The sequence below is a fragment of the Chiloscyllium plagiosum genome, unplaced genomic scaffold (assembly GCF_037043375.1).
Source record: "Chiloscyllium plagiosum isolate Xiang-an unplaced genomic scaffold, Cpla_swu_hap1 HiC_scaffold_21, whole genome shotgun sequence".
In the NCBI taxonomy this organism is placed as follows: Eukaryota; Metazoa; Chordata; class Chondrichthyes; order Orectolobiformes; family Hemiscylliidae; genus Chiloscyllium; species Chiloscyllium plagiosum.
Window position 1 is genome coordinate 58,316,745 of NW_028270159.1, and position 21,164 is coordinate 58,337,908.

The following is a 21,164-nucleotide window of genomic DNA, read 5'->3' on the forward strand; positions in this document are numbered from 1 at the left end:
AGTAATCAAAAAGGAATTAGATTTATCTCATTGAACCGTATGAATGTTATATTCGGCTTTGCTTGGAACATTTGTCTGATTCAAATAAAGAACTGCTGAGAAGAAGAGGATCAAAATGCAAAAATACAGAACCTTGTTTGTGGGTTTCTTGGGCGGAGATCAGAGTGTTCCAAATGGACCTAGCATCATCTGAGTGTGATCAAACCTTTAAGGCACCAGGGTAAAGTAGGAAGTGCGTCTCCGGGAGATGGTTCACTTCAGACTCACGGGGGTCTAACTTTTCAAAACTCTCAGCTTTTTTCATACTCAATCTGAAGTGTTCAATAATCTTCTTCACACGTGAAGTCAAAGAAATTCGAAATTGTTCCCCAACCACCGCAAGTGGCTTTCTCTCACTGTTAAATTCCCTCCTGAGGAACCGAGGGTTGCAGGCACATAATTCTTTGAGGTTTGAGGCACACGTAGACACGTTGTTTGAAGGTCACCACTCAGCCTCCGATGATCGAGGGAAAACAGCCCAAGACTGTTCACCCTCGGACTTTAGCTCAAGTCTTTTTAACCTGGCAACCTCCTTGTAAACATTCATGTCGGAAGGTTTGAGAGGGATATAGGACAAATGCTGGCATACAGACGAGGTTAGATTAGGATATCTGCTCGGCATGGACGGATTGGACCGAAGGGTATGTTTCTATTTGTGTATGATGCCAAAACTCAGAGCAAGATCAACTTCTGGAACTTGGTGCCGAAGATAAGATCAGTAATTGAGGCTAACAGAGAATGAGATTATAAGGTTTCTCCTGACTAAAGACCTCAATGGCTCAGAGAACAATCGAAGAAAATATTGAAAATACATTTTCCAATATCAATCCAGTTTAGCATTGCGTAATGAAGCAAATTCCTCAAATAAGTGAGGAACCACATGTGAATACAACCGGAAAATATTACATCACATTCAATTTGTCAACCGCGGAGGTATAACACGTGATATTGGGAGCCGTGTCTTTATGCAGCTCCAGTGGCGCAATCGGTCAGCGCGCGGTACTTATATGTCAGTGTCTCGGCGTGCGCAATGCCGAGGTTGTGAGTTCGAGCCTCACCTGGAGCAGTTTTGTCTGCTCATGGCCAAAGCGTCTATTGGAAATTTCCAGTTTCTCTGCTTTGACAAATGTCTCGGCAATCAATCAACGTATCCTGGAAATATTTGAAATCTGAACAGATATCTGGGGAAGCACATGAGCAGGTGATCTTGTTCAGCTCAAAAATGCTTCGAATCAGCGGCCTGCTTGATTTAAATTGCCGGCAAGCCATGTTTAGTTGGTATTTCTTTATTCAACTGGCTACAAACTCACACAGGTCGATGTAGTAATCAAAAAGGAATTAGATTTATCTCATTGAACCGTATGAATGTTATATTCGGCTTTGCTTGGAACATTTGTCTGATTCAAATAAAGAACTGCTGAGAAGAAGAGGATCAAAATGCAAAAATACAGAACCTTGTTTGTGGGTTTCTTGGGCGGAGATCAGAGTGTTCCAAATGGACCTAGCATCATCTGAGTGTGATCAAACCTTTAAGGCACCAGGGTAAAGTAGGAAGTGCGTCTCCGGGAGATGGTTCACTTCAGACTCACGGGGGTCTAACTTTTCAAAACTCTCAGCTTTTTTCATACTCAATCTGAAGTGTTCAATAATCTTCTTCACACGTGAAGTCAAAGAAATTCGAAATTGTTCCCCAACCACCGCAAGTGGCTTTCTCTCACTGTTAAATTCCCTCCTGAGGAACCGAGGGTTGCAGGCACATAATTCTTTGAGGTTTGAGGCACACGTTGACACGTTGTTTGAAGGTCACCACTCAGCCTCCGATGATCGAGGGAAAACAGCCCAAGACTGTTCACCCTCGGACTTTAGCTCAAGTCTTTTTAACCTGGCAACCTCCTTGTAAATCTTTTCTGAACACATTCATGTCGGAAGGTTTGAGAGGGATATAGGACAAATGCTGGCATACAGACGAGGTTAGATTAGGATATCTGCTCGGCATGGACGGATTGGACCGAAGGGTATGTTTCTATTTGTGTATGATGCCAAAACTCAGAGCAAGATCAACTTCTGGAACTTGGTGCCGAAGATAAGATCAGTAATTGAGGCTAACAGAGAATGAGATTATAAGGTTTCTCCTGACTAAAGACCTCAATGGCTCAGAGAACAATCGAAGAAAATATTGAAAATACATTTTCCAATATCAATCCAGTTTAGCATTGCGTAATGAAGCAAATTCCTCAAATAAGTGAGGAACCACATGTGAATACAACCGGAAAATATTACATCACATTCAATTTGTCAACCGCGGAGGTATAACACGTGATATTGGGAGCCGTGTCTTTATGCAGCTCCAGTGGCGCAATCGGTCAGCGCGCGGTACTTATATGTCAGTGTCTCGGCGTGCGCAATGCCGAGGTTGTGAGTTCGAGCCTCACCTGGAGCAGTTTTGTCTGCTCATGGCCAAAGCGTCTATTGGAAATTTCCAGTTTCTCTGCTTTGACAAATGTCTCGGCAATCAATCAACGTATCCTGGAAATACTTGAAATCTGAACAGATATCTGGGGAAGCATATGAGCAGGTGATCTTGTTCAGCTCAAAAATGCTTCGAATCAGCGGCCTGCTTGATTTAAATTGCCGGCAAGCCATGTTTAGTTGGTATTTCTTTATTCAACTGGCTACAAACTCACACAGGTCGATGTAGTAATCAAAAAGGAATTAGATTTATCTCATTGAACCGTATGAATGTTATATTCGGCTTTGCTTGGAACATTTGTCTGATTCAAATAAAGAACTGCTGAGAAGAAGAGGATCAAAATGCAAAAATACAGAACCTTGTTTGTGGGTTTCTTGGGCGGAGATCAGAGTGTTCCAAATGGACCTAGCATCATCTGAGTGTGATCAAACCTTTAAGGCACCAGGGTAAAGTAGGAAGTGCGTCTCCGGGAGATGGTTCACTTCAGACTCACGGGGGTCTAACTTTTCAAAACTCTCAGCTTTTTTCATACTCAATCTGAAGTGTTCAATAATCTTCTTCACACGTGAAGTCAAAGAAATTCGAAATTGTTCCCCAACCACCGCAAGTGGCTTTCTCTCACTGTTAAATTCCCTCCTGAGGAACCGAGGGTTGCAGGCACATAATTCTTTGAGGTTTGAGGCACACGTAGACACGTTGTTTGAAGGTCACCACTCAGCCTCCGATGATCGAGGGAAAACAGCCCAAGACTGTTCACCCTCGGACTTTAGCTCAAGTCTTTTTAACCTGGCAACCTCCTTGTAAATCTTTTCTGAACACATTCATGTCGGAAGGTTTGAGAGGGATATAGGACAAATGCTGGAATACAGACGAGGTTAGATTAGGATATCTGCTCGGCATGGGCGGATTGGACCGAAGGGTATGTTTCTATTTGTGTATGATGCCAAAACTCAGAGCAAGATCAACTTCTGGAACTTGGTGCCGAAGATAAGATCAGTAATTGAGGCTAACAGAGAATGAGATTATAAGGTTTCTCCTGACTAAAGACCTCAATGGCTCAGAGAACAATCGAAGAAAATATTGAAAATGCATTTTCCAATATCAATCCAGTTTAGCATTGCGTAATGAAGCAAATTCCTCAAATAAGTGAGGAACCACATGTGAATACAACCGGAAAATATTACATCACATTCAATTTGTCAACCGCGGAGGTATAACACGTGATATTGGGAGCCGTGTCTTTATGCAGCTCCAGTGGCGCAATCGGTCAGCGCGCGGTACTTATATGTCAGTGTCTCGGCGTGCGCAATGCCGAGGTTGTGAGTTCGAGCCTCACCTGGAGCAGTTTTGTCTGCTCATGGCCAAAGCGTCTATTGGAAATTTCCAGTTTCTCTGCTTTGACAAATGTCTCGGCAATCAATCAACGTATCCTGGAAATATTTGAAATCTGAACAGATATCTGGGGAAGCACATGAGCAGGTGATCTTGTTCAGCTCAAAAATGCTTCGAATCAGCGGCCTGCTTGATTTAAATTGCCGGCAAGCCATGTTTAGTTGGTATTTCTTTATTCAACTGGCTACAAACTCACACAGGTCGATGTAGTAATCAAAAAGGAATTAGATTTATCTCATTGAACCGTATGAATGTTATATTCGGCTTTGCTTGGAACATTTGTCTGATTCAAATAAAGAACTGCTGAGAAGAAGAGGATCAAAATGCAAAAATACAGAACCTTGTTTGTGGGTTTCTTGGGCGGAGATCAGAGTGTTCCAAATGGACCTAGCATCATCTGAGTGTGATCAAACCTTTAAGGCACCAGGGTAAAGTAGGAAGTGCGTCTCCGGGAGATGGTTCACTTCAGACTCACGGGGGTCTAACTTTTCAAAACTCTCAGCTTTTTTCATACTCAATCTGAAGTGTTCAATAATCTTCTTCACACGTGAAGTCAAAGAAATTCGAAATTGTTCCCCAACCACCGCAAGTGGCTTTCTCTCACTGTTAAATTCCCTCCTGAGGAACCGAGGGTTGCAGGCACATAATTCTTTGAGGTTTGAGGCACACGTAGACACGTTGTTTGAAGGTCACCACTCAGCCTCCGATGATCGAGGGAAAACAGCCCAAGACTGTTCACCCTCGGACTTTAGCTCAAGTCTTTTTAACCTGGCAACCTCCTTGTAAATCTTTTCTGAACACATTCATGTCGGAAGGTTTGAGAGGGATATAGGACAAATGCTGGCATACAGACGAGGTTAGATTAGGATATCTGCTCGGCATGGACGGATTGGACCGAAGGGTATGTTTCTATTTGTGTATGATGCCAAAACTCAGAGCAAGATCAACTTCTGGAACTTGGTGCCGAAGATAAGATCAGTAATTGAGGCTAACAGAGAATGAGATTATAAGGTTTCTCCTGACTAAAGACCTCAATGGCTCAGAGAACAATCGAAGAAAATATTGAAAATACATTTTCCAATATCAATCCAGTTTAGCATTGCGTAATGAAGCAAATTCCTCAAATAAGTGAGGAACCACATGTGAATACAACCGGAAAATATTACATCACATTCAATTTGTCAACCGCGGAGGTATAACACGTGATATTGGGAGCCGTGTCTTTATGCAGCTCCAGTGGCGCAATCGGTCAGCGCGCGGTACTTATATGTCAGTGTCTCGGCGTGCGCAATGCCGAGGTTGTGAGTTCGAGCCTCACCTGGAGCAGTTTTGTCTGCTCATGGCCAAAGCGTCTATTGGAAATTTCCAGTTTCTCTGCTTTGACAAATGTCTCGGCAATCAATCAACGTATCCTGGAAATATTTGAAATCTGAACAGATATCTGGGGAAGCACATGAGCAGGTGATCTTGTTCAGCTCAAAAATGCTTCGAATCAGCGGCCTGCTTGATTTAAATTGCCGGCAAGCCATGTTTAGTTGGTATTTCTTTATTCAACTGGCTACAAACTCACACAGGTCGATGTAGTAATCAAAAAGGAATTAGATTTATCTCATTGAACCGTATGAATGTTATATTCGGCTTTGCTTGGAACATTTGTCTGATTCAAATAAAGAACTGCTGAGAAGAAGAGGATCAAAATGCAAAAATACAGAACCTTGTTTGTGGGTTTCTTGGGCGGAGATCAGAGTGTTCCAAATGGACCTAGCATCATCTGAGTGTGATCAAACCTTTAAGGCACCAGGGTAAAGTAGGAAGTGCGTCTCCGGGAGATGGTTCACTTCAGACTCACGGGGGTCTAACTTTTCAAAACTCTCAGCTTTTTTCATACTCAATCTGAAGTGTTCAATAATCTTCTTCACACGTGAAGTCAAAGAAATTCGAAATTGTTCCCCAACCACCGCAAGTGGCTTTCTCTCACTGTTAAATTCCCTCCTGAGGAACCGAGGGTTGCAGGCACATAATTCTTTGAGGTTTGAGGCACACGTAGACACGTTGTTTGAAGGTCACCACTCAGCCTCCGATGATCGAGGGAAAACAGCCCAAGACTGTTCACCCTCGGACTTTAGCTCAAGTCTTTTTAACCTGGCAACCTCCTTGTAAACATTCATGTCGGAAGGTTTGAGAGGGATATAGGACAAATGCTGGCATACAGACGAGGTTAGATTAGGATATCTGCTCGGCATGGACGGATTGGACCGAAGGGTATGTTTCTATTTGTGTATGATGCCAAAACTCAGAGCAAGATCAACTTCTGGAACTTGGTGCCGAAGATAAGATCAGTAATTGAGGCTAACAGAGAATGAGATTATAAGGTTTCTCCTGACTAAAGACCTCAATGGCTCAGAGAACAATCGAAGAAAATATTGAAAATACATTTTCCAATATCAATCCAGTTTAGCATTGCGTAATGAAGCAAATTCCTCAAATAAGTGAGGAACCACATGTGAATACAACCGGAAAATATTACATCACATTCAATTTGTCAACCGCGGAGGTATAACACGTGATATTGGGAGCCGTGTCTTTATGCAGCTCCAGTGGCGCAATCGGTCAGCGCGCGGTACTTATATGTCAGTGTCTCGGCGTGCGCAATGCCGAGGTTGTGAGTTCGAGCCTCACCTGGAGCAGTTTTGTCTGCTCATGGCCAAAGCGTCTATTGGAAATTTCCAGTTTCTCTGCTTTGACAAATGTCTCGGCAATCAATCAACGTATCCTGGAAATATTTGAAATCTGAACAGATATCTGGGGAAGCACATGAGCAGGTGATCTTGTTCAGCTCAAAAATGCTTCGAATCAGCGGCCTGCTTGATTTAAATTGCCGGCAAGCCATGTTTAGTTGGTATTTCTTTATTCAACTGGCTACAAACTCACACAGGTCGATGTAGTAATCAAAAAGGAATTAGATTTATCTCATTGAACCGTATGAATGTTATATTCGGCTTTGCTTGGAACATTTGTCTGATTCAAATAAAGAACTGCTGAGAAGAAGAGGATCAAAATGCAAAAATACAGAACCTTGTTTGTGGGTTTCTTGGGCGGAGATCAGAGTGTTCCAAATGGACCTAGCATCATCTGAGTGTGATCAAACCTTTAAGGCACCAGGGTAAAGTAGGAAGTGCGTCTCCGGGAGATGGTTCACTTCAGACTCACGGGGGTCTAACTTTTCAAAACTCTCAGCTTTTTTCATACTCAATCTGAAGTGTTCAATAATCTTCTTCACACGTGAAGTCAAAGAAATTCGAAATTGTTCCCCAACCACCGCAAGTGGCTTTCTCTCACTGTTAAATTCCCTCCTGAGGAACCGAGGGTTGCAGGCACATAATTCTTTGAGGTTTGAGGCACACGTAGACACGTTGTTTGAAGGTCACCACTCAGCCTCCGATGATCGAGGGAAAACAGCCCAAGACTGTTCACCCTCGGACTTTAGCTCAAGTCTTTTTAACCTGGCAACCTCCTTGTAAATCTTTTCTGAACACATTCATGTCGGAAGGTTTGAGAGGGATATAGGACAAATGCTGGCATACAGACGAGGTTAGATTAGGATATCTGCTCGGCATGGACGGATTGGACCGAAGGGTATGTTTCTATTTGTGTATGATGCCAAAACTCAGAGCAAGATCAACTTCTGGAACTTGGTGCCGAAGATAAGATCAGTAATTGAGGCTAACAGAGAATGAGATTATAAGGTTTCTCCTGACTAAAGACCTCAATGGCTCAGAGAACAATCGAAGAAAATATTGAAAATACATTTTCCAATATCAATCCAGTTTAGCATTGCGTAATGAAGCAAATTCCTCAAATAAGTGAGGAACCACATGTGAATACAACCGGAAAATATTACATCACATTCAATTTGTCAACCGCGGAGGTATAACACGTGATATTGGGAGCCGTGTCTTTATGCAGCTCCAGTGGCGCAATCGGTCAGCGCGCGGTACTTATATGTCAGTGTCTCGGCGTGCGCAATGCCGAGGTTGTGAGTTCGAGCCTCACCTGGAGCAGTTTTGTCTGCTCATGGCCAAAGCGTCTATTGGAAATTTCCAGTTTCTCTGCTTTGACAAATGTCTCGGCAATCAATCAACGTATCCTGGAAATATTTGAAATCTGAACAGATATCTGGGGAAGCACATGAGCAGGTGATCTTGTTCAGCTCAAAAATGCTTCGAATCAGCGGCCTGCTTGATTTAAATTGCCGGCAAGCCATGTTTAGTTGGTATTTCTTTATTCAACTGGCTACAAACTCACACAGGTCGATGTAGTAATCAAAAAGGAATTAGATTTATCTCATTGAACCGTATGAATGTTATATTCGGCTTTGCTTGGAACATTTGTCTGATTCAAATAAAGAACTGCTGAGAAGAAGAGGATCAAAATGCAAAAATACAGAACCTTGTTTGTGGGTTTCTTGGGCGGAGATCAGAGTGTTCCAAATGGACCTAGCATCATCTGAGTGTGATCAAACCTTTAAGGCACCAGGGTAAAGTAGGAAGTGCGTCTCCGGGAGATGGTTCACTTCAGACTCACGGGGGTCTAACTTTTCAAAACTCTCAGCTTTTTTCATACTCAATCTGAAGTGTTCAATAATCTTCTTCACACGTGAAGTCAAAGAAATTCGAAATTGTTCCCCAACCACCGCAAGTGGCTTTCTCTCACTGTTAAATTCCCTCCTGAGGAACCGAGGGTTGCAGGCACATAATTCTTTGAGGTTTGAGGCACACGTAGACACGTTGTTTGAAGGTCACCACTCAGCCTCCGATGATCGAGGGAAAACAGCCCAAGACTGTTCACCCTCGGACTTTAGCTCAAGTCTTTTTAACCTGGCAACCTCCTTGTAAATCTTTTCTGAACACATTCATGTCGGAAGGTTTGAGAGGGATATAGGACAAATGCTGGCATACAGACGAGGTTAGATTAGGATATTAGAGTGTTCCAAATGGACCTAGCATCATCTGAGTGTGATCAAACCTTTAAGGCACCAGGGTAAAGTAGGAAGTGCGTTTGAGAGGGATATAGGACAAATGCTGGCATACAGACGAGGTTAGATTAGGATATCTGCTCGGCATGGACGGATTGGACCGAAGGGTATGTTTCTATTTGTGTATGATGCCAAAACTCAGAGCAAGATCAACTTCTGGAACTTGGTGCCGAAGATAAGATCAGTAATTGAGGCTAACAGAGAATGAGATTATAAGGTTTCTCCTGACTAAAGACCTCAATGGCTCAGAGAACAATCGAAGAAAATATTGAAAATACATTTTCCAATATCAATCCAGTTTAGCATTGCGTAATGAAGCAAATTCCTCAAATAAGTGAGGAACCACATGTGAATACAACCGGAAAATATTACATCACATTCAATTTGTCAACCGCGGAGGTATAACACGTGATATTGGGAGCCGTGTCTTTATGCAGCTCCAGTGGCGCAATCGGTCAGCGCGCGGTACTTATATGTCAGTGTCTCGGCGTGCGCAATGCCGAGGTTGTGAGTTCGAGCCTCACCTGGAGCAGTTTTGTCTGCTCATGGCCAAAGCGTCTATTGGAAATTTCCAGTTTCTCTGCTTTGACAAATGTCTCGGCAATCAATCAACGTATCCTGGATATATTTGAAATCTGAACAGATATCTGGGGAAGCACATGAGCAGGTGATCTTGTTCAGCTCAAAAATGCTTCGAATCAGCGGCCTGCTTGATTTAAATTGCCGGCAAGCCATCTTTAGTTGGTATTTCTTTATTCAACTGGCTACAAACTCACACAGGTCGATGTAGTAATCAAAAAGGAATTAGATTTATCTCATTGAACCGTATGAATGTTATATTCGGCTTTGCTTGGAACATTTGTCTGATTCAAATAAAGAACTGCTGAGAAGAAGAGGATCAAAATGCAAAAATACAGAACCTTGTTTGTGGGTTTCTTGGGCGGAGATCAGAGTGTTCCAAATGGACCTAGCATCATCTGAGTGTGATCAAACCTTTAAGGCACCAGGGTAAAGTAGGAAGTGCGTCTCCGGGAGATGGTTCACTTCAGACTCACGGGGGTCTAACTTTTCAAAACTCTCAGCTTTTTTCATACTCAATCTGAAGTGTTCAATAATCTTCTTCACACGTGAAGTCAAAGAAATTCGAAATTGTTCCCCAACCACCGCAAGTGGCTTTCTCTCACTGTTAAATTCCCTCCTGAGGAACCGAGGGTTGCAGGCACATAATTCTTTGAGGTTTGAGGCACACGTAGACACGTTGTTTGAAGGTCACCACTCAGCCTCCGATGATCGAGGGAAAACAGCCCAAGACTGTTCACCCTCGGACTTTAGCTCAAGTCTTTTTAACCTGGCAACCTCCTTGTAAATCTTTTCTGAACACATTCATGTCGGAAGGTTTGAGAGGGATATAGGACAAATGCTGGCATACAGACGAGGTTAGATTAGGATATTAGAGTGTTCCAAATGGACCTAGCATCATCTGAGTGTGATCAAACCTTTAAGGCACCAGGGTAAAGTAGGAAGTGCGTTTGAGAGGGATATAGGACAAATGCTGGCATACAGACGAGGTTAGATTAGGATATCTGCTCGGCATGGACGGATTGGACCGAAGGGTATGTTTCTATTTGTGTATGATGCCAAAACTCAGAGCAAGATCAACTTCTGGAACTTGGTGCCGAAGATAAGATCAGTAATTGAGGCTAACAGAGAATGAGATTATAAGGTTTCTCCTGACTAAAGACCTCAATGGCTCAGAGAACAATCGAAGAAAATATTGAAAATACATTTTCCAATATCAATCCAGTTTAGCATTGCGTAATGAAGCAAATTCCTCAAATAAGTGAGGAACCACATGTGAATACAACCGGAAAATATTACATCACATTCAATTTGTCAACCGCGGAGGTATAACACGTGATATTGGGAGCCGTGTCTTTATGCAGCTCCAGTGGCGCAATCGGTCAGCGCGCGGTACTTATATGTCAGTGTCTCGGCGTGCGCAATGCCGAGGTTGTGAGTTCGAGCCTCACCTGGAGCAGTTTTGTCTGCTCATGGCCAAAGCGTCTATTGGAAATTTCCAGTTTCTCTGCTTTGACAAATGTCTCGGCAATCAATCAACGTATCCTGGAAATATTTGAAATCTGAACAGATATCTGGGGAAGCACATGAGCAGGTGATCTTGTTCAGCTCAAAAATGCTTCGAATCAGCGGCCTGCTTGATTTAAATTGCCGGCAAGCCATGTTTAGTTGGTATTTCTTTATTCAACTGGCTACAAACTCACACAGGTCGATGTAGTAATCAAAAAGGAATTAGATTTATCTCATTGAACCGTATGAATGTTATATTCGGCTTTGCTTGGAACATTTGTCTGATTCAAATAAAGAACTGCTGAGAAGAAGAGGATCAAAATGCAAAAATACAGAACCTTGTTTGTGGGTTTCTTGGGCGGAGATCAGAGTGTTCCAAATGGACCTAGCATCATCTGAGTGTGATCAAACCTTTAAGGCACCAGGGTAAAGTAGGAAGTGCGTCTCCGGGAGATGGTTCACTTCAGACTCACGGGGGTCTAACTTTTCAAAACTCTCAGCTTTTTTCATACTCAATCTGAAGTGTTCAATAATCTTCTTCACACGTGAAGTCAAAGAAATTCGAAATTGTTCCCCAACCACCGCAAGTGGCTTTCTCTCACTGTTCAATTCCCTCCTGAGGAACCGAGGGTTGCAGGCACATAATTCTTTGAGGTTTGAGGCACACGTAGACACGTTGTTTGAAGGTCACCACTCAGCCTCCGATGATCGAGGGAAAACAGCCCAAGACTGTTCACCCTCGGACTTTAGCTCAAGTCTTTTTAACCTGGCAACCTCCTTGTAAATCTTTTCTGAACACATTCATGTCGGAAGGTTTGAGAGGGATATAGGACAAATGCTGGAATACAGACGAGGTTAGATTAGGATATCTGCTCGGCATGGGCGGATTGGACCGAAGGGTATGTTTCTATTTGTGTATGATGCCAAAACTCAGAGCAAGATCAACTTCTGGAACTTGGTGCCGAAGATAAGATCAGTAATTGAGGCTAACAGAGAATGAGATTATAAGGTTTCTCCTGACTAAAGACCTCAATGGCTCAGAGAACAATCGAAGAAAATATTGAAAATGCATTTTCCAATATCAATCCAGTTTAGCATTGCGTAATGAAGCAAATTCCTCAAATAAGTGAGGAACCACATGTGAATACAACCGGAAAATATTACATCACATTCAATTTGTCAACCGCGGAGGTATAACACGTGATATTGGGAGCCGTGTCTTTATGCAGCTCCAGTGGCGCAATCGGTCAGCGCGCGGTACTTATATGTCAGTGTCTCGGCGTGCGCAATGCCGAGGTTGTGAGTTCGAGCCTCACCTGGAGCAGTTTTGTCTGCTCATGGCCAAAGCGTCTATTGGAAATTTCCAGTTTCTCTGCTTTGACAAATGTCTCGGCAATCAATCAACGTATCCTGGAAATATTTGAAATCTGAACAGATATCTGGGGAAGCACATGAGCAGGTGATCTTGTTCAGCTCAAAAATGCTTCGAATCAGCGGCCTGCTTGATTTAAATTGCCGGCAAGCCATGTTTAGTTGGTATTTCTTTATTCAACTGGCTACAAACTCACACAGGTCGATGTAGTAATCAAAAAGGAATTAGATTTATCTCATTGAACCGTATGAATGTTATATTCGGCTTTGCTTGGAACATTTGTCTGATTCAAATAAAGAACTGCTGAGAAGAAGAGGATCAAAATGCAAAAATACAGAACCTTGTTTGTGGGTTTCTTGGGCGGAGATCAGAGTGTTCCAAATGGACCTAGCATCATCTGAGTGTGATCAAACCTTTAAGGCACCAGGGTAAAGTAGGAAGTGCGTCTCCGGGAGATGGTTCACTTCAGACTCACGGGGGTCTAACTTTTCAAAACTCTCAGCTTTTTTCATACTCAATCTGAAGTGTTCAATAATCTTCTTCACACGTGAAGTCAAAGAAATTCGAAATTGTTCCCCAACCACCGCAAGTGGCTTTCTCTCACTGTTCAATTCCCTCCTGAGGAACCGAGGGTTGCAGGCACATAATTCTTTGAGGTTTGAGGCACACGTAGACACGTTGTTTGAAGGTCACCACTCAGCCTCCGATGATCGAGGGAAAACAGCCCAAGACTGTTCACCCTCGGACTTTAGCTCAAGTCTTTTTAACCTGGCAACCTCCTTGTAAACATTCATGTCGGAAGGTTTGAGAGGGATATAGGACAAATGCTGGCATACAGACGAGGTTAGATTAGGATATCTGCTCGGCATGGACGGATTGGACCGAAGGGTATGTTTCTATTTGTGTATGATGCCAAAACTCAGAGCAAGATCAACTTCTGGAACTTGGTGCCGAAGATAAGATCAGTAATTGAGGCTAACAGAGAATGAGATTATAAGGTTTCTCCTGACTAAAGACCTCAATGGCTCAGAGAACAATCGAAGAAAATATTGAAAATACATTTTCCAATATCAATCCAGTTTAGCATTGCGTAATGAAGCAAATTCCTCAAATAAGTGAGGAACCACATGTGAATACAACCGGAAAATATTACATCACATTCAATTTGTCAACCGCGAAGGTATAACACGTGATATTGGGAGCCGTGTCTTTATGCAGCTCCAGTGGCGCAATCGGTCAGCGCGCGGTACTTATATGTCAGTGTCTCGGCGTGCGCAATGCCGAGGTTGTGAGTTCGACCCTCACCTGGAGCAGTTTTGTCTGCTCATGGCCAAAGCGTCTATTGGAAATTTCCAGTTTCTCTGCTTTGACAAATGTCTCGGCAATCAATCAACGTATCCTGGAAATATTTGAAATCTGAACAGATATCTGGGGAAGCACATGAGCAGGTGATCTTGTTCAGCTCAAAAATGCTTCGAATCAGCGGCCTGCTTGATTTAAATTGCCGGCAAGCCATGTTTAGTTGGTATTTCTTTATTCAACTGGCTACAAACTCACACAGGTCGATGTAGTAATCAAAAAGGAATTAGATTTATCTCATTGAACCGTATGAATGTTATATTCGGCTTTGCTTGGAACATTTGTCTGATTCAAATAAAGAACTGCTGAGAAGAAGAGGATCAAAATGCAAAAATACAGAACCTTGTTTGTGGGTTTCTTGGGCGGAGATCAGAGTGTTCCAAATGGACCTAGCATCATCTGAGTGTGATCAAACCTTTAAGGCACCAGGGTAAAGTAGGAAGTGCGTCTCCGGGAGATGGTTCACTTCAGACTCACGGGGGTCTAACTTTTCAAAACTCTCAGCTTTTTTCATACTCAATCTGAAGTGTTCAATAATCTTCTTCACACGTGAAGTCAAAGAAATTCGAAATTGTTCCCCAACCACCGCAAGTGGCTTTCTCTCACTGTTAAATTCCCTCCTGAGGAACCGAGGGTTGCAGGCACATAATTCTTTGAGGTTTGAGGCACACGTAGACACGTTGTTTGAAGGTCACCACTCAGCCTCCGATGATCGAGGGAAAACAGCCCAAGACTGTTCACCCTCGGACTTTAGCTCAAGTCTTTTTAACCTGGCAACCTCCTTGTAAACATTCATGTCGGAAGGTTTGAGAGGGATATAGGACAAATGCTGGCATACAGACGAGGTTAGATTAGGATATCTGCTCGGCATGGACGGATTGGACCGAAGGGTATGTTTCTATTTGTGTATGATGCCAAAACTCAGAGCAAGATCAACTTCTGGAACTTGGTGCCGAAGATAAGATCAGTAATTGAGGCTAACAGAGAATGAGATTATAAGGTTTCTCCTGACTAAAGACCTCAATGGCTCAGAGAACAATCGAAGAAAATATTGAAAATACATTTTCCAATATCAATCCAGTTTAGCATTGCGTAATGAAGCAAATTCCTCAAATAAGTGAGGAACCACATGTGAATACAACCGGAAAATATTACATCACATTCAATTTGTCAACCGCGGAGGTATAACACGTGATATTGGGAGCCGTGTCTTTATGCAGCTCCAGTGGCGCAATCGGTCAGCGCGCGGTACTTATATGTCAGTGTCTCGGCGTGCGCAATGCCGAGGTTGTGAGTTCGAGCCTCACCTGGAGCAGTTTTGTCTGCTCATGGCCAAAGCGTCTATTGGAAATTTCCAGTTTCTCTGCTTTGACAAATGTCTCGGCAATCAATCAACGTATCCTGGAAATATTTGAAATCTGAACAGATATCTGGGGAAGCACATGAGCAGGTGATCTTGTTCAGCTCAAAAATGCTTCGAATCAGCGGCCTGCTTGATTTAAATTGCCGGCAAGCCATGTTTAGTTGGTATTTCTTTATTCAACTGGCTACAAACTCACACAGGTCGATGTAGTAATCAAAAAGGAATTAGATTTATCTCATTGAACCGTATGAATGTTATATTCGGCTTTGCTTGGAACATTTGTCTGATTCAAATAAAGAACTGCTGAGAAGAAGAGGATCAAAATGCAAAAATACAGAACCTTGTTTGTGGGTTTCTTGGGCGGAGATCAGAGTGTTCCAAATGGACCTAGCATCATCTGAGTGTGATCAAACCTTTAAGGCACCAGGGTAAAGTAGGAAGTGCGTCTCCGGGAGATGGTTCACTTCAGACTCACGGGGGTCTAACTTTTCAAAACTCTCAGCTTTTTTCATACTCAATCTGAAGTGTTCAATAATCTTCTTCACACGTGAAGTCAAAGAAATTCGAAATTGTTCCCCAACCACCGCAAGTGGCTTTCTCTCACTGTTCAATTCCCTCCTGAGGAACCGAGGGTTGCAGGCACATAATTCTTTGAGGTTTGAGGCACACGTAGACACGTTGTTTGAAGGTCACCACTCAGCCTCCGATGATCGAGGGAAAACAGCCCAAGACTGTTCACCCTCGGACTTTAGCTCAAGTCTTTTTAACCTGGCAACCTCCTTGTAAATCTTTTCTGAACACATTCATGTCGGAAGGTTTGAGAGGGATATAGGACAAATGCTGGCATACAGACGAGGTTAGATTAGGATATCTGCTCGGCATGGACGGATTGGACCGAAGGGTATGTTTCTATTTGTGTATGATGCCAAAACTCAGAGCAAGATCAACTTCTGGAACTTGGTGCCGAAGATAAGATCAGTAATTGAGGCTAACAGAGAATGAGATTATAAGGTTTCTCCTGACTAAAGACCTCAATGGCTCAGAGAACAATCGAAGAAAATATTGAAAATACATTTTCCAATATCAATCCAGTTTAGCATTGCGTAATGAAGCAAATTCCTCAAATAAGTGAGGAACCACATGTGAATACAACCGGAAAATATTACATCACATTCAATTTGTCAACCGCGGAGGTATAACACGTGATATTGGGAGCCGTGTCTTTATGCAGCTCCAGTGGCGCAATCGGTCAGCGCGCGGTACTTATATGTCAGTGTCTCGGCGTGCGCAATGCCGAGGTTGTGAGTTCGAGCCTCACCTGGAGCAGTTTTGTCTGCTCATGGCCAAAGCGTCTATTGGAAATTTCCAGTTTCTCTGCTTTGACAAATGTCTCGGCAATCAATCAACGTATCCTGGAAATATTTGAAATCTGAACAGATATCTGGGGAAGCACATGAGCAGGTGATCTTGTTCAGCTCAAAAATGCTTCGAATCAGGGGCCTGCTTGATTTAAATTGCCGGCAAGCCATGTTTAGTTGGTATTTCTTTATTCAACTGGCTACAAACTCACACAGGTCGATGTAGTAATCAAAAAGGAATTAGATTTATCTCATTGAACCGTATGAATGTTATATTCGGCTTTGCTTGGAACATTTGTCTGATTCAAATAAAGAACTGCTGAGAAGAAGAGGATCAAAATGCAAAAATACAGAACCTTGTTTGTGGGTTTCTTGGGCGGAGATCAGAGTGTTCCAAATGGACCTAGCATCATCTGAGTGTGATCAAACCTTTAAGGCACCAGGGTAAAGTAGGAAGTGCGTCTCCGGGAGATGGTTCACTTCAGACTCACGGGGGTCTAACTTTTCAAAACTCTCAGCTTTTTTCATACTCAATCTGAAGTGTTCAATAATCTTCTTCACACGTGAAGTCAAAGAAATTCGAAATTGTTCCCCAACCACCGCAAGTGGCTTTCTCTCACTGTTAAATTCCCTCCTGAGGAACCGAGGGTTGCAGGCACATAATTCTTTGAGGTTTGAGGCACACGTAGACACGTTGTTTGAAGGTCACCACTCAGCCTCCGATGATCGAGGGAAAACAGCCCAAGACTGTTCACCCTCGGACTTTAGCTCAAGTCTTTTTAACCTGGCAACCTCCTTGTAAATCTTTTCTGAACACATTCATGTCGGAAGGTTTGAGAGGGATATAGGACAAATGCTGGCATACAGACGAGGTTAGATTAGGATATCTGCTCGGCATGGACGGATTGGACCGAAGGGTATGTTTCTATTTGTGTATGATGCCAAAACTCAGAGCAAGATCAACTTCTGGAACTTGGTGCCGAAGATAAGATCAGTAATTGAGGCTAACAGAGAATGAGATTATAAGGTTTCTCCTGACTAAAGACCTCAATGGCTCAGAGAACAATCGAAGAAAATATTGAAAATACATTTTCCAATATCAATCCAGTTTAGCATTGCGTAATGAAGCAAATTCCTCAAATAAGTGAGGAACCACATGTGAATACAACCGGAAAATATTACATCACATTCAATTTGTCAACCGCGGAGGTATAACACGTGATATTGGGAGCTGTGTCTTTATGCAGCTCCAGTGGCGCAATCGGTCAGCGCGCGGTACTTATATGTCAGTGTCTCGGCGTGCGCAATGCCGAGGTTGTGAGTTCGAGCCTCACCTGGAGCAGTTTTGTCTGCTCATGGCCAAAGCGTCTATTGGAAATTTCCAGTTTCTCTGCTTTGACAAATGTCTCGGCAATCAATCAACGTATCCTGGAAATATTTGAAATCTGAACAGATATCTGGGGAAGCACATGAGCAGGTGATCTTGTTCAGCTCAAAAATGCTTCGAATCAGCGGCCTGCTTGATTTAAATTGCCGGCAAGCCATGTTTAGTTGATATTTCTTTATTCAACTGGCTACAAACTCACACAGGTCGATGTAGTAATCAAAAAGGAATTAGATTTATCTCATTGAACCGTATGAATGTTATATTCGGCTTTGCTTGGAACATTTGTCTGATTCAAATAAAGAACTGCTGAGAAGAAGAGGATCAAAATGCAAAAATACAGAACCTTGTTTGTGGGTTTCTTGGGCGGAGATCAGAGTGTTCCAAATGGACCTAGCATCATCTGAGTGTGATCAAACCTTTAAGGCACCAGGGTAAAGTAGGAAGTGCGTCTCCGGGAGATGGTTCACTTCAGACTCACGGGGGTCTAACTTTTCAAAACTCTCAGCTTTTTTCATACTCAATCTGAAGTGTTCAATAATCTTCTTCACACGTGAAGTCAAAGAAATTCGAAATTGTTCCCCAACCACCGCAAGTGGCTTTCTCTCACTGTTAAATTCCCTCCTGAGGAACCGAGGGTTGCAGGCACATAATTCTTTGAGGTTTGAGGCACACGTAGACACGTTGTTTGAAGGTCACCACTCAGCCTCCGATGATCGAGGGAAAACAGCCCAAGACTGTTCACCCTCGGACTTTAGCTCAAGTCTTTTTAACCTGGCAACCTCCTTGTAAATCTTTTCTGAACACATTCATGTCGGAAGGTTTGAGAGGGATATAGGACAAATGCTGGCATACAGACGAGGTTAGATTAGGATATCTGCTCGGCATGGACGGATTGGACCGAAGGGTATGTTTCTATTTGTGTATGATGCCAAAACTCAGAGCAAGATCAACTTCTGGAACTTGGTGCCGAAGATAAGATCAGTAATTGAGGCTAACAGAGAATGAGATTATAAGGTTTCTCCTGACTAAAGACCTCAATGGCTCAGAGAACAATCGAAGAAAATATTGAAAATACATTTTCCAATATCAATCCAGTTTAGCATTGCGTAATGAAGCAAATTCCTCAAATAAGTGAGGAACCACATGTGAATACAACCGGAAAATATTACATCACATTCAATTTGTCAACCGCGGAGGTATAACACGTGATATTGGGAGCTGTGTCTTTATGCAGCTCCAGTGGCGCAATCGGTCAGCGCGCGGTACTTATATGTCAGTGTCTCGGCGTGCGCAATGCCGAGGTTGTGAGTTCGAGCCTCACCTGGAGCAGTTTTGTCTGCTCATGGCCAAAGCGTCTATTGGAAATTTCCAGTTTCTCTGCTTTGACAAATGTCTCGGCAATCAATCAACGTATCCTGGAAATATTTGAAATCTGAACAGATATCTGGGGAAGCACATGAGCAGGTGATCTTGTTCAGCTCAAAAATGCTTCGAATCAGCGGCCTGCTTGATTTAAATTGCCGGCAAGCCATGTTTAGTTGGTATTTCTTTATTCAACTGGCTACAAACTCACACAGGTCGATGTAGTAATCAAAAAGGAATTAGATTTATCTCATTGAACCGTATGAATGTTATATTCGGCTTTGCTTGGAACATTTGTCTGATTCAAATAAAGAACTGCTGAGAAGAAGAGGATCAAAATGCAAAAATACAGAACCTTGTTTGTGGGTTTCTTGGGCGGAGATCAGAGTGTTCCAAATGGACCTAGCATCATCTGAGTGTGATCAAACCTTTAAGGCACCAGGGTAAAGTAGGAAGTGCGTCTCCGGGAGATGGTTCACTTCAGACTCACGGGGGTCTAACTTTTCAAAACTCTCAGCTTTTTTCATACTCAATCTGAAGTGTTCAATAATCTTCTTCACACGTGAAGTCAAAGAAATTCGAAATTGTTCCCCAACCACCGCAAGTGGCTTTCTCTCACTGTTCAATTCCCTCCTGAGGAACCGAGGGTTGCAGGCACATAATTCTTTGAGGTTTGAGGCACACGTAGACACGTTGTTTGAAGGTCACCACTCAGCCTCCGATGATCGAGGGAAAACAGCCCAAGACTGTTCACCCTCGGACTTTAGCTCAAGTCTTTTTAACCTGGCAACCTCCTTGTAAATCTTTTCTGAACACATTCATGTCGGAAGGTTTGAGAGGGATATAGGACAAATGCTGGCATACAGACGAGGTTAGATTAGGATATCTGCTCGGCATGGACGGATTGGACCGAAGGGTATGTTTCTATTTGTGTATGATGCCAAAACTCAGAGCAAGATCAACTTCTGGAACTTGGTGCCGAAGATAAGATCAGTAATTGAGGCTAACAGAGAATGAGATTATAAGGTTTCTCCTGACTAAAGACCTCAATGGCTCAGAGAACAATCGAAGAAAATATTGAAAATGCATTTTCCAATGTCAATCCAGTTTAGCATTGCGTAATGAAGCAAATTCCTCAAATAAGTGAGGAACCACATGTGAATACAACCGGAAAATATTACATCACATTCAATTTGTCAACCGCGGAGGTATAACACGTGATATTGGGAGCCGTGTCTTTATGCAGCTCCAGTGGCGCAATCGGTCAGCGCGCGGTACTTATATGTCAGTGTCTCGGCGTGCGCAATGCCGAGGTTGTGAGTTCGAGCCTCACCTGGAGCAGTTTTGTCTGCTCATGGCCAAAGCGTCTATTGGAAATTTCCAGTTTCTCTGCTTTGACAAATGTCTCGGCAATCAATCAACGTATCCTGGAAATATTTGAAATCTGAACAGATATCTGGGGAAGCACATGAGCAGGTGATCTTGTTCAGCTCAAAAATGCTTCGAATCAGCGGCCTGCTTGATTTAAATTGCCGGCAAGCCATGTTTAGTTGGTATTTCTTTATTCAACTGGCTACAAACTCACACAGGTCGATGTAGTAATCAAAAAGGAATTAGATTTATCTCATTGAACCGTATGAATGTTATATTCGGCTTTGCTTGGAACATTTGTCTGATTCAAATAAAGAACTGCTGAGAAGAAGAGGATCAAAATGCAAAAATACAGAACCTTGTTTGTGGGTTTCTTGGGCGGAGATCAGAGTGTTCCAAATGGACCTAGCATCATCTGAGTGTGATCAAACCTTTAAGGCACCAGGGTAAAGTAGGAAGTGCGTCTCCGGGAGATGGTTCACTTCAGACTCACGGGGGTCTAACTTTTCAAAACTCTCAGCTTTTTTCATACTCAATCTGAAGTGTTCAATAATCTTCTTCACACGTG

The 21,164-nt window shown here is 42.9% G+C and overlaps 15 non-coding genes across 15 annotated transcripts; all 15 read left to right on the forward strand.

The window, feature by feature from the left end:
• Nucleotides 1-1,009: 1,009 nt before the first annotated feature.
• Nucleotides 1,010-1,105, forward strand: trnai-uau (transfer RNA isoleucine (anticodon UAU)). Its single transcript has 2 exons — nucleotides 1,010-1,047; nucleotides 1,070-1,105. It is a non-coding gene; the product is annotated as a tRNA-Ile (tRNA).
• Nucleotides 1,106-2,383: 1,278 nt separating this feature from the next.
• trnai-uau (transfer RNA isoleucine (anticodon UAU)) lies at nucleotides 2,384-2,479 on the forward strand. Its single transcript has 2 exons — nucleotides 2,384-2,421; nucleotides 2,444-2,479. It is a non-coding gene; the product is annotated as a tRNA-Ile (tRNA).
• Nucleotides 2,480-3,757: 1,278 nt separating this feature from the next.
• On the forward strand, nucleotides 3,758-3,853 carry trnai-uau (transfer RNA isoleucine (anticodon UAU)). The gene is made up of 2 exons: nucleotides 3,758-3,795; nucleotides 3,818-3,853. It is a non-coding gene; the product is annotated as a tRNA-Ile (tRNA).
• Nucleotides 3,854-5,131: 1,278 nt separating this feature from the next.
• trnai-uau (transfer RNA isoleucine (anticodon UAU)) lies at nucleotides 5,132-5,227 on the forward strand. Its single transcript has 2 exons — nucleotides 5,132-5,169; nucleotides 5,192-5,227. It is a non-coding gene; the product is annotated as a tRNA-Ile (tRNA).
• Nucleotides 5,228-6,492: 1,265 nt separating this feature from the next.
• trnai-uau (transfer RNA isoleucine (anticodon UAU)) lies at nucleotides 6,493-6,588 on the forward strand. The gene is made up of 2 exons: nucleotides 6,493-6,530; nucleotides 6,553-6,588. It is a non-coding gene; the product is annotated as a tRNA-Ile (tRNA).
• A 1,278-nt stretch (nucleotides 6,589-7,866) lies between these two features.
• trnai-uau (transfer RNA isoleucine (anticodon UAU)) lies at nucleotides 7,867-7,962 on the forward strand. The gene is made up of 2 exons: nucleotides 7,867-7,904; nucleotides 7,927-7,962. It is a non-coding gene; the product is annotated as a tRNA-Ile (tRNA).
• A 1,410-nt stretch (nucleotides 7,963-9,372) lies between these two features.
• trnai-uau (transfer RNA isoleucine (anticodon UAU)) lies at nucleotides 9,373-9,468 on the forward strand. The gene is made up of 2 exons: nucleotides 9,373-9,410; nucleotides 9,433-9,468. It is a non-coding gene; the product is annotated as a tRNA-Ile (tRNA).
• Nucleotides 9,469-10,878: 1,410 nt separating this feature from the next.
• On the forward strand, nucleotides 10,879-10,974 carry trnai-uau (transfer RNA isoleucine (anticodon UAU)). The gene is made up of 2 exons: nucleotides 10,879-10,916; nucleotides 10,939-10,974. It is a non-coding gene; the product is annotated as a tRNA-Ile (tRNA).
• A 1,278-nt stretch (nucleotides 10,975-12,252) lies between these two features.
• Nucleotides 12,253-12,348, forward strand: trnai-uau (transfer RNA isoleucine (anticodon UAU)). Its single transcript has 2 exons — nucleotides 12,253-12,290; nucleotides 12,313-12,348. It is a non-coding gene; the product is annotated as a tRNA-Ile (tRNA).
• Nucleotides 12,349-13,613: 1,265 nt separating this feature from the next.
• trnai-uau (transfer RNA isoleucine (anticodon UAU)) lies at nucleotides 13,614-13,709 on the forward strand. Its single transcript has 2 exons — nucleotides 13,614-13,651; nucleotides 13,674-13,709. It is a non-coding gene; the product is annotated as a tRNA-Ile (tRNA).
• A 1,265-nt stretch (nucleotides 13,710-14,974) lies between these two features.
• Nucleotides 14,975-15,070, forward strand: trnai-uau (transfer RNA isoleucine (anticodon UAU)). Its single transcript has 2 exons — nucleotides 14,975-15,012; nucleotides 15,035-15,070. It is a non-coding gene; the product is annotated as a tRNA-Ile (tRNA).
• Nucleotides 15,071-16,348: 1,278 nt separating this feature from the next.
• Nucleotides 16,349-16,444, forward strand: trnai-uau (transfer RNA isoleucine (anticodon UAU)). Its single transcript has 2 exons — nucleotides 16,349-16,386; nucleotides 16,409-16,444. It is a non-coding gene; the product is annotated as a tRNA-Ile (tRNA).
• Nucleotides 16,445-17,722: 1,278 nt separating this feature from the next.
• On the forward strand, nucleotides 17,723-17,818 carry trnai-uau (transfer RNA isoleucine (anticodon UAU)). The gene is made up of 2 exons: nucleotides 17,723-17,760; nucleotides 17,783-17,818. It is a non-coding gene; the product is annotated as a tRNA-Ile (tRNA).
• A 1,278-nt stretch (nucleotides 17,819-19,096) lies between these two features.
• Nucleotides 19,097-19,192, forward strand: trnai-uau (transfer RNA isoleucine (anticodon UAU)). The gene is made up of 2 exons: nucleotides 19,097-19,134; nucleotides 19,157-19,192. It is a non-coding gene; the product is annotated as a tRNA-Ile (tRNA).
• Nucleotides 19,193-20,470: 1,278 nt separating this feature from the next.
• trnai-uau (transfer RNA isoleucine (anticodon UAU)) lies at nucleotides 20,471-20,566 on the forward strand. Its single transcript has 2 exons — nucleotides 20,471-20,508; nucleotides 20,531-20,566. It is a non-coding gene; the product is annotated as a tRNA-Ile (tRNA).
• The last annotated feature ends 598 nt before the right edge of the window (nucleotides 20,567-21,164 follow it).